General features: G+C 40.3%; 1 long non-coding RNA gene across 1 annotated transcript; it reads left to right on the top strand.

Moving 5' to 3' along the window:
- Positions 1 to 1,901: 1,901 nt before the first annotated feature.
- On the top strand, positions 1,902 to 5,870 carry LOC102213682 (uncharacterized). Its single transcript, XR_311950.1, has 3 exons — positions 1,902 to 1,988; positions 2,067 to 2,121; positions 5,417 to 5,870. It is a non-coding gene; the product is annotated as an uncharacterized LOC102213682 (long non-coding RNA).
- The last annotated feature ends 1,292 nt before the right edge of the window (positions 5,871 to 7,162 follow it).

Below are 7,162 nucleotides of genomic sequence, written 5' to 3'. Positions count from 1 at the left end.
ATTTCTCCTGTTTTGGCTTCCCTTCATTGGCTTCCTGTTAAATCCAGAATTGAATTCAAAAACCTGCTCCTCACATACAAGGTCTTAAATAATCAGGCCCCATCTTGTCTTAATGGCCTTGTAGTACCATATCACCCTATTAGAGCACTTCGCTCTTGCACTGCAGGCCTACTTATTGTTCCTAGAGTATTTGAAAGTAGAATGGGAGGGAGAGCCTTCAGTTTTCAGGCCCCTCTTCTGTGGAACCAGCTTCCAGTTTGGATTCGGGAGACAGACGCTATCGCTACTTTTAAGATTAGGCTTAAAACTTTCCTTTTTGCTAAAACATATAGGGCTGCATCAGGTCGCCCTGAATGGATGCTGCATTGAGTAGTTCTTCTTCAGTCACCTTTCTCGTCACTATATGTTTATAGACCTCGCTGCATTGAATTACACTTGTTATTAATCCCTGTCTCTCTTCCACAGCATGTCTTTTGTCCCGTCTTCCTCCCCTCACCTCAAGCCTTCATGACAAATGGCCGCCCCTCCCCGAACCTGGTTCTGCGGGAGTTTTTCCTTCACGCTTTTGCCAAAGTGCTTGCTCATAGGGGTGTCATATGATTACTGGGTTTCTCTGTGTATGTATTATTGTAGGGTCTACTTTACTATATAAAGTGCCTTGAGGCAACTGTTGCTGTGAATTTATTTATGTGTATAAATAAAACTGAACTGAGTTGAACTGAATGTTAAAACTATCACTGTCTCCCAGTGCTCCTGTTTGCCACCCTCTTCCGTTGAATGCTTCCCTGTACTTCCTCATTCCACCACCAAGTTTCCTCATAATGCCATCAGACACTTTTAGCTGCGTGTTTTAGTTTTTAATATTCTGCTTTTATCCAGAAAAGAGCAGCTGAGGGATTTATCTTATTTACTCTGTCTCACATGAAGAGAGAGCACGCACTGAATTTCTTCTTTTTAAATGCTTCATCCAAAGAGCTCACAGGCATCCGACCATCCATTATACACTATATTTGCTTTCTCCCTCCCTCTTTGTTTAGCCCATAATCATAGAAAGCTTTTTTGTTTATCTTGTCCTCTTGTTTAAGCAGTCATTACAGTGGAGTAGCCAATTTTTCAACACCAAATTTAAAAGTAGTTTTAAGGTCTCCTCTCTCGACTCATATTAAAACCGCTCCCTAACGATAAGAAAGATGTTTCACATACATATTCAGGAGAACGTTATCCTTTCCCTTTTCTACTCTATATAGAATGATTGTTGTAAAATTCAAAATAGGTCATTATTAGTAGAATTACCACATTCAGCCAACTTTACAGGGAACTTCACACCATGAAGTTTTGATCTCAAACCGGTATAAAAGTACAGAGAGCATCTTTGTGCTTTTTTGTGTACGTGATTCACAACAGCATGTTCTGGACTGTCTGTTTATGCTCCCATAATCCTTTAATTCAACAGCTGGTGCGGATCCCTGTTTGAGTAATCAGAAAATATTTGTGTTGCAGTTTGTGGTCAAACTACATGACATCCTTTGTGATACCCCATCATAATGTCCAATGTGTTCAGCGTGTCCAGTTTGTTTTAGTTTTTTTAGTCTTTCAAGCCACTGACTACTCAGAAATGGTGAAGTCTGCCTTTCGTTTTGTACTCTTTAAATTGAATTATTTTCTGTATTCAGGTCAGTTCAAAATCTCTTAATAAGAGAATAGGGCTAGAGGGAAGATCAAAGTTATGGATTTCTGTTACATTATAGAGATTAAAGGATTGTCAAAATGTTAACAGGCTCCCCAAAATCTGGCAGTGTGCATAGATGTAATAGGGAAGGCTTTAGGACCCAGGGGACCCAAGGGAGGGTATAAAAGAGGAAGTAGCAGCAGGTGCTCTTCTTCTCTCATTTGGCTGTGAACAATGGTTGTGTGAGTAGGTGAAGCGCCTGAGAAGTTTTGTCTTCTACACAAACGGTTGTTTTAAACCTCTACAGCAGAGGTTTGAGGTACAGGCTGTTTTTCTTTTAGTGCTTTTGTAAATTTGTTGAAATGTATTTGATGGTTATTGTATTTTATGTTTCTAGTAGTGATTTTTAGAAGACAAGCCATGCGTGCAGCAAACACAGTTGTCTGCTAGAGGTATGTTAACATAATATATTTGACATTATAAAAAAGTATATTTATGCACTACAATCTAATTTATATTGTATTGCCTCCTACAGGACAGGCTGCACACGTGAATTTGTCACTGTTTTTTCTCTTTTTTGTTGCGATTTTCTCCCAAGTTGGTTTTAGAGTAGTTAAAACTGTTTGTTTTTTTTATGCTGGGTTTGTTTTTATTTCCAACGGGCTGGTGCAATATTAGTCAGACAATGTGCAATCCCTGAGCTGGGCACTTACGTTACGGGAATTAGGTCTTTTAGAGGTGCTCCGTGAGGATTTGCGGTGAATAAGTTTTAAGAGTGATTTTTAGTGCCACCAATTATTGCCTGAACTTGAACACTTAGTGCATGCGATATGTGTTCTGTTGGGCTCGTATTTATTTGGGGTGGATTTGTTTCTCTTAAAGCAACGAGCATCTGGGACCGCCGAGGGAGAGCAAGCCCTCAGGTGATAGTTGCATTGCTGACAGGTTGGATCAATAAGACTATATTGTGGTCGTTAGTGACCTTTTCCATTTTGATGTTTGAGGCCTTTTGCAAGCCCTTTGTTTTCCTTTAAAATAATAAATTTTAACCTATCTGACTGATATTGACCCTCTTGTTCCGTTTATTCTGGGCTTATTCCTGTAAGAGCTTTGGGCCTGAAAGTTTGTAAGAGTAGTATAGAGGCCCTTAGCGGTTACTTGGTGGCTTTTACTCGCGACATAGAGGTAGAGAGGAGGAAGCAAAAATATTAAATTCAAAGGGAACAACTTTTATCACCTCCATACGAAGTATAAAAGATGGATGCAGCCACAGTGGCATCACCCATTGGTTAGTGAAGGCCCTTTGTGATGCCTTGGACTTTTGCTAACCTGATGTCTGCCATTAGAAACTGTATGGGAGGGAGAGTTGTGAAACAGTGTAAGCAGAGTTTGACCTAAAACTGGCAATTAGGCTGTGACCACACGTACGCGGGTATGTTTGTAAACAGATTTTCCGTTTTGTTAAAAAGAAAATCTCGTCCACACGTAATCGCAAAAAACAAAGTCAAACGCTGTCAAGAACATGCCAAAGCAACAGGTGGCGATGTAATCCTAACTGGGTAGAAATGTTGGCCAATCAGAAGTCTAGAAGCCTGGGCGGGAAAGGGTACACAAAGATGGTGCATAGAAGCAGTTAGTTACTGGTATGTAAATAATTTTGCTCTTAATTAGTTATTGTAAAAGATATTGCTGTTGAAAAAGGATAAATGAGGACTGCCTCACAATCCATTACTAAGCTAGCAAAAATAACTATTTTTTTAAAAACCTCATATGTTCAATATTAATGAGCTTGCCACTGGCAAAGTTGAGTTAATTGTCAGGTGAAGAAAAATCATTTGTTAAACTAATATTTATCAAGCCTTGACCAATTAACCCAAATGACATGTGTAATAAAGCAGAAACTTGGAAACTCAGACAATGAAGTGAGTTGTAACTGTATTAATTATGAATGGACCTGTCATAATATGCCTACATACATAACACAGGAAGGAAACCCTGGTCACTATGGTTTGCTTCAAGGAGCAGTATAAGCCAAAATGGATGGATGATAAATTAAAGGAAAAAACCTTAACCCTTACACCAAGGAGATCTGTCTCTGTTGTACTGTGGTTGCATTTTGCTGAGATATTTTAGTTCCACTTGTCCCTTAAGAGCAAAGGGTCACCATAGATCAATACAAAGTTCTTCAGAGTCATCACCTTTTTCCTATGATGAAACTATGTCTTCCAAGATGCCATCCAAAGAGAATTCAGGCTCACTGAATAATTTGATTAAACAGCTCACCTGTCCCTGGGCTTAAATCCCTTTAATTACTGATGTGAGTCAGCTGTGTCAAAGAAAAAGGCGGTACCTCAGGCAGAAGAGATTGAAGGACACGCCCACACAGGCACCTTCAGGAGGAGGCCTTGCAAGAGCCGTAACAAATGGAAAAGAGAATTTAAATTGATTTAAAACTAGCTTGAACTGCTTGTCAATTCCCAAGTGATCTTTCGTGGAATAGTGTCCTGTCAACGGAGAAGACATGGACTGGAAGCACTAAAATGACCAAGTGTCATCAACAGAAGGAATCGGAAGGCTAGATTGAAATCACTTTTGCTCTTTGAAAAAAAAAGCTAATATTGAAGTCCTGACCTTTTGTGACTGACATGTTTCCTGTCTTCTTGAATGTAAATTAACTGCCTGCTAGCAGTGCTGTTTTAATTAAACTCAATACAGCTGCCACACAGTCTGTGACATCAAAACTTGAATCTCATTAGAATACCATAGACCTTTTATACCAGGTAAGGATACTATGATAACGGTACACTACACTACAAAGTGAAAATACAGCAGATGGCATTTTAGTAATATTTAGCAATTTAAATAAGACGGATGGAGCTGAAGCATGTTACTTGATTTCAAAAATATTGATATTATAAAAACCAGTGCTTCTGACCGAGGTTTAGTCAGGTAGTGGGAAAAAATGTTTTGAGGATTTTGTAATTCAATTGATGTGCCTTCAATAGAGGAAGAAGGGTCTGGGCATGAGAGGTGTCTTGGCCATAAACGGGGGTGAGGTCACTGAGGTAGCTGTTCAAGGCAGTGGTTCTGCTTTTTTAAGAAGGGGGGGCCAGAGAGTGTGTTACAGTTTCAGAGATCACAATTCTCAGCCTCCACTGGAAGATCTGTGCCAAGGTAGAGCAGTCCAGGATTTAAGAGAACCAGTACAGTTTTTGTTCCTGACAAGGAGCACTGGACCTACTCTTTATTCTCTTTATTTTGTTCAAAGGTGCATAGGACGCTGTAGGTATTTATTAAAGTCAAAGAAAGGAATCTGTCTTACAGCAAACTGCAGACAACAGATTCAGCACAGTTTTTTTTTCTTTTTTGCTAATTCAGTGAAACCTGTTATGTCACATGCTGAAGTAACATTTCACTAGCTAGAATTACATGCTAATTCCCATCTTTAGCGTCTCTCATATAATGTGAATTCAGTGTCTGATCACTTGAGCAGACATTTCCTGAAAGCACCAACATGACCAAGCCGGCCATCAGTGGAATGATTTAAAGGGCTAGACTGCTTAAGATTTCTTTCTCTTTTTTTAGACAGAGAACATAGACAAGTGTTTTTTGACAAACCAGAAAAAAATGTATCTAAACTGTGTGACTTGACAATTTGCTTTTAATTTTTCTCTGTATTAATGTAAAAGTCAATCCCAAAACACCTTTGATTTGATCCTGAACTCTTTCATCTTTTCCTCACCACAGGGTGGCACTAGCAGTTTGAGGAGAGGAGACAGAGAGGAGCAGGAAAGAGAGGGAGAGCAGCAAAGATTGATGCAACACGGCACAAGTCATCACTGCGACAATGCAGATTAAAGCAGAGGAATGAAAAGAGGAAACAGCACGAGAAGAACCTGACAGGGCAAAAGAAGCGGAAACAAGAAAACAAGATGCTTTGTCAGGAGCTGTATTTGTATGCTGCTCACAGTCCCTGTAAATTAGAGAAGAGAGAAGTGTGAGGAGGAGAAAGGGAAATGTGTATATGTATCTGCGTTTCTGTGTTTTAGAGGTAGGATGGGGGTAGGGATACAAAGCTGGACAACACAGCTAATTCAGATAGCAACAATTCAGAGTTGGTTTTCTCATTTTAATGTCCATCATTGAACACACACAACAAATCTGTATTGGCAGACTGATTGTTGACAGTGAGCGCACACGTTTACAGGATATTCTTGATTCCACTTGAATTACTGCTGTCTCCTTCTACTGTCACTATGTAATCCCAGCAGTCTGTTGAAAGCCCTGTCAACTGAAACCTAAAGGGAGACAAGAAGCCACTCCTTCTCGCCAGATGAACCTCTCTCATGTCAGTGTGCCTTGGGACAGGATACAAAGAGGAGTTTAAGAAAATCTACAAAAGCTCTATTTTCTTTCTTTCGGTATTTATAATGCAGCTTGCTTGTTTCAGCTGATCTTCACATGTCAGATAGCTTCTGTCACATGTTGTTTGTAGATGAGTTTCATCTTGAGACTTCCTGTGCCTTTTGACTACTATAATAGATTTAATAAAATGGTACATGAATTCAATTCAATTTTATTTATATAGCGCCAAATCACAACCAAAGTCGCCTCAAGGTGCTTCATAGAGAAAAACCCAACAATCATATGACCCCCTATGAGCAAGCACTTTGGCAACAGTGGGAAGGAAAAACTCCCTTTTAACAGGAAGAAACCTCCAGCTGAACCAGGCTCAGGGAGGGGCGGCCATCTGCTGCGACTGGTTGGGGTGAGAGAAGGAAGACAGGATAAAAGACATACTTGAAGTGTTTTTATATTACAGCTTGAAGTTCAGGCAAAGTTCATGTCCACAAATGAACATGGAAATGCTGATATTCAATACTGACTGAAGATGTGTACACTTGGGCCATGTTGGCCCAGCATTCGTAGTTTTCGTGTTTTGTATTTTGTTCTTTATTTATGCCTTCGTTCCTAGGGGGTTCTGTTAAAATGTTCCTCATTTGATTTCCCCATGTCACTTTACCCCGTGTGCCCCTCTGTGTATCGGTGAGCCCTCGTCTCCCCTACTTGTGTTTTATTCCATGTTTTCCCCAGCCCGTTATGTCTGTGCTCTCCCCGTGCTTTCGCTCTCCTCCTGTCTGCACCTCTGTGTACTTCCTGTTTTACTTTGACAGTCTCCCGTCAATATGAGTCTTGTTCTGTTTGCTGTCAGCTGTGTTCCCCGTGTGCTCCCACTTCCTTCTGTGTATTTATGTCCACGTCTCCCCAGTGTTGGGACTAACGCGTTATTAAGTAACGCGTTACAGTAATTACGTTATTATTGTGGTAACTAGTTATGCCAAAATCAGGAACGCGTTAGTCGTTACTGGGATTTAGATAGGCTCGTTACTTCGTGTGGTGGCTATCAAGGAGCTTCCACAGATTCAGTAACATTAGCAAGTGGTGGACGCCAGCAGGTGGATGAAGGAAAAGGGACGCAGAAGGAAAGACCCG

This window comes from Pundamilia nyererei, unplaced genomic scaffold, assembly GCF_000239375.1.
Source record: "Pundamilia nyererei isolate P.nyererei 1_Seehausen unplaced genomic scaffold, PunNye1.0 scaffold00108, whole genome shotgun sequence".
Lineage (NCBI taxonomy): Eukaryota > Metazoa > Chordata > Actinopteri > Cichliformes > Cichlidae > Pundamilia > Pundamilia nyererei.
This window is presented reverse-complemented; position numbering and strand designations above follow the sequence as displayed.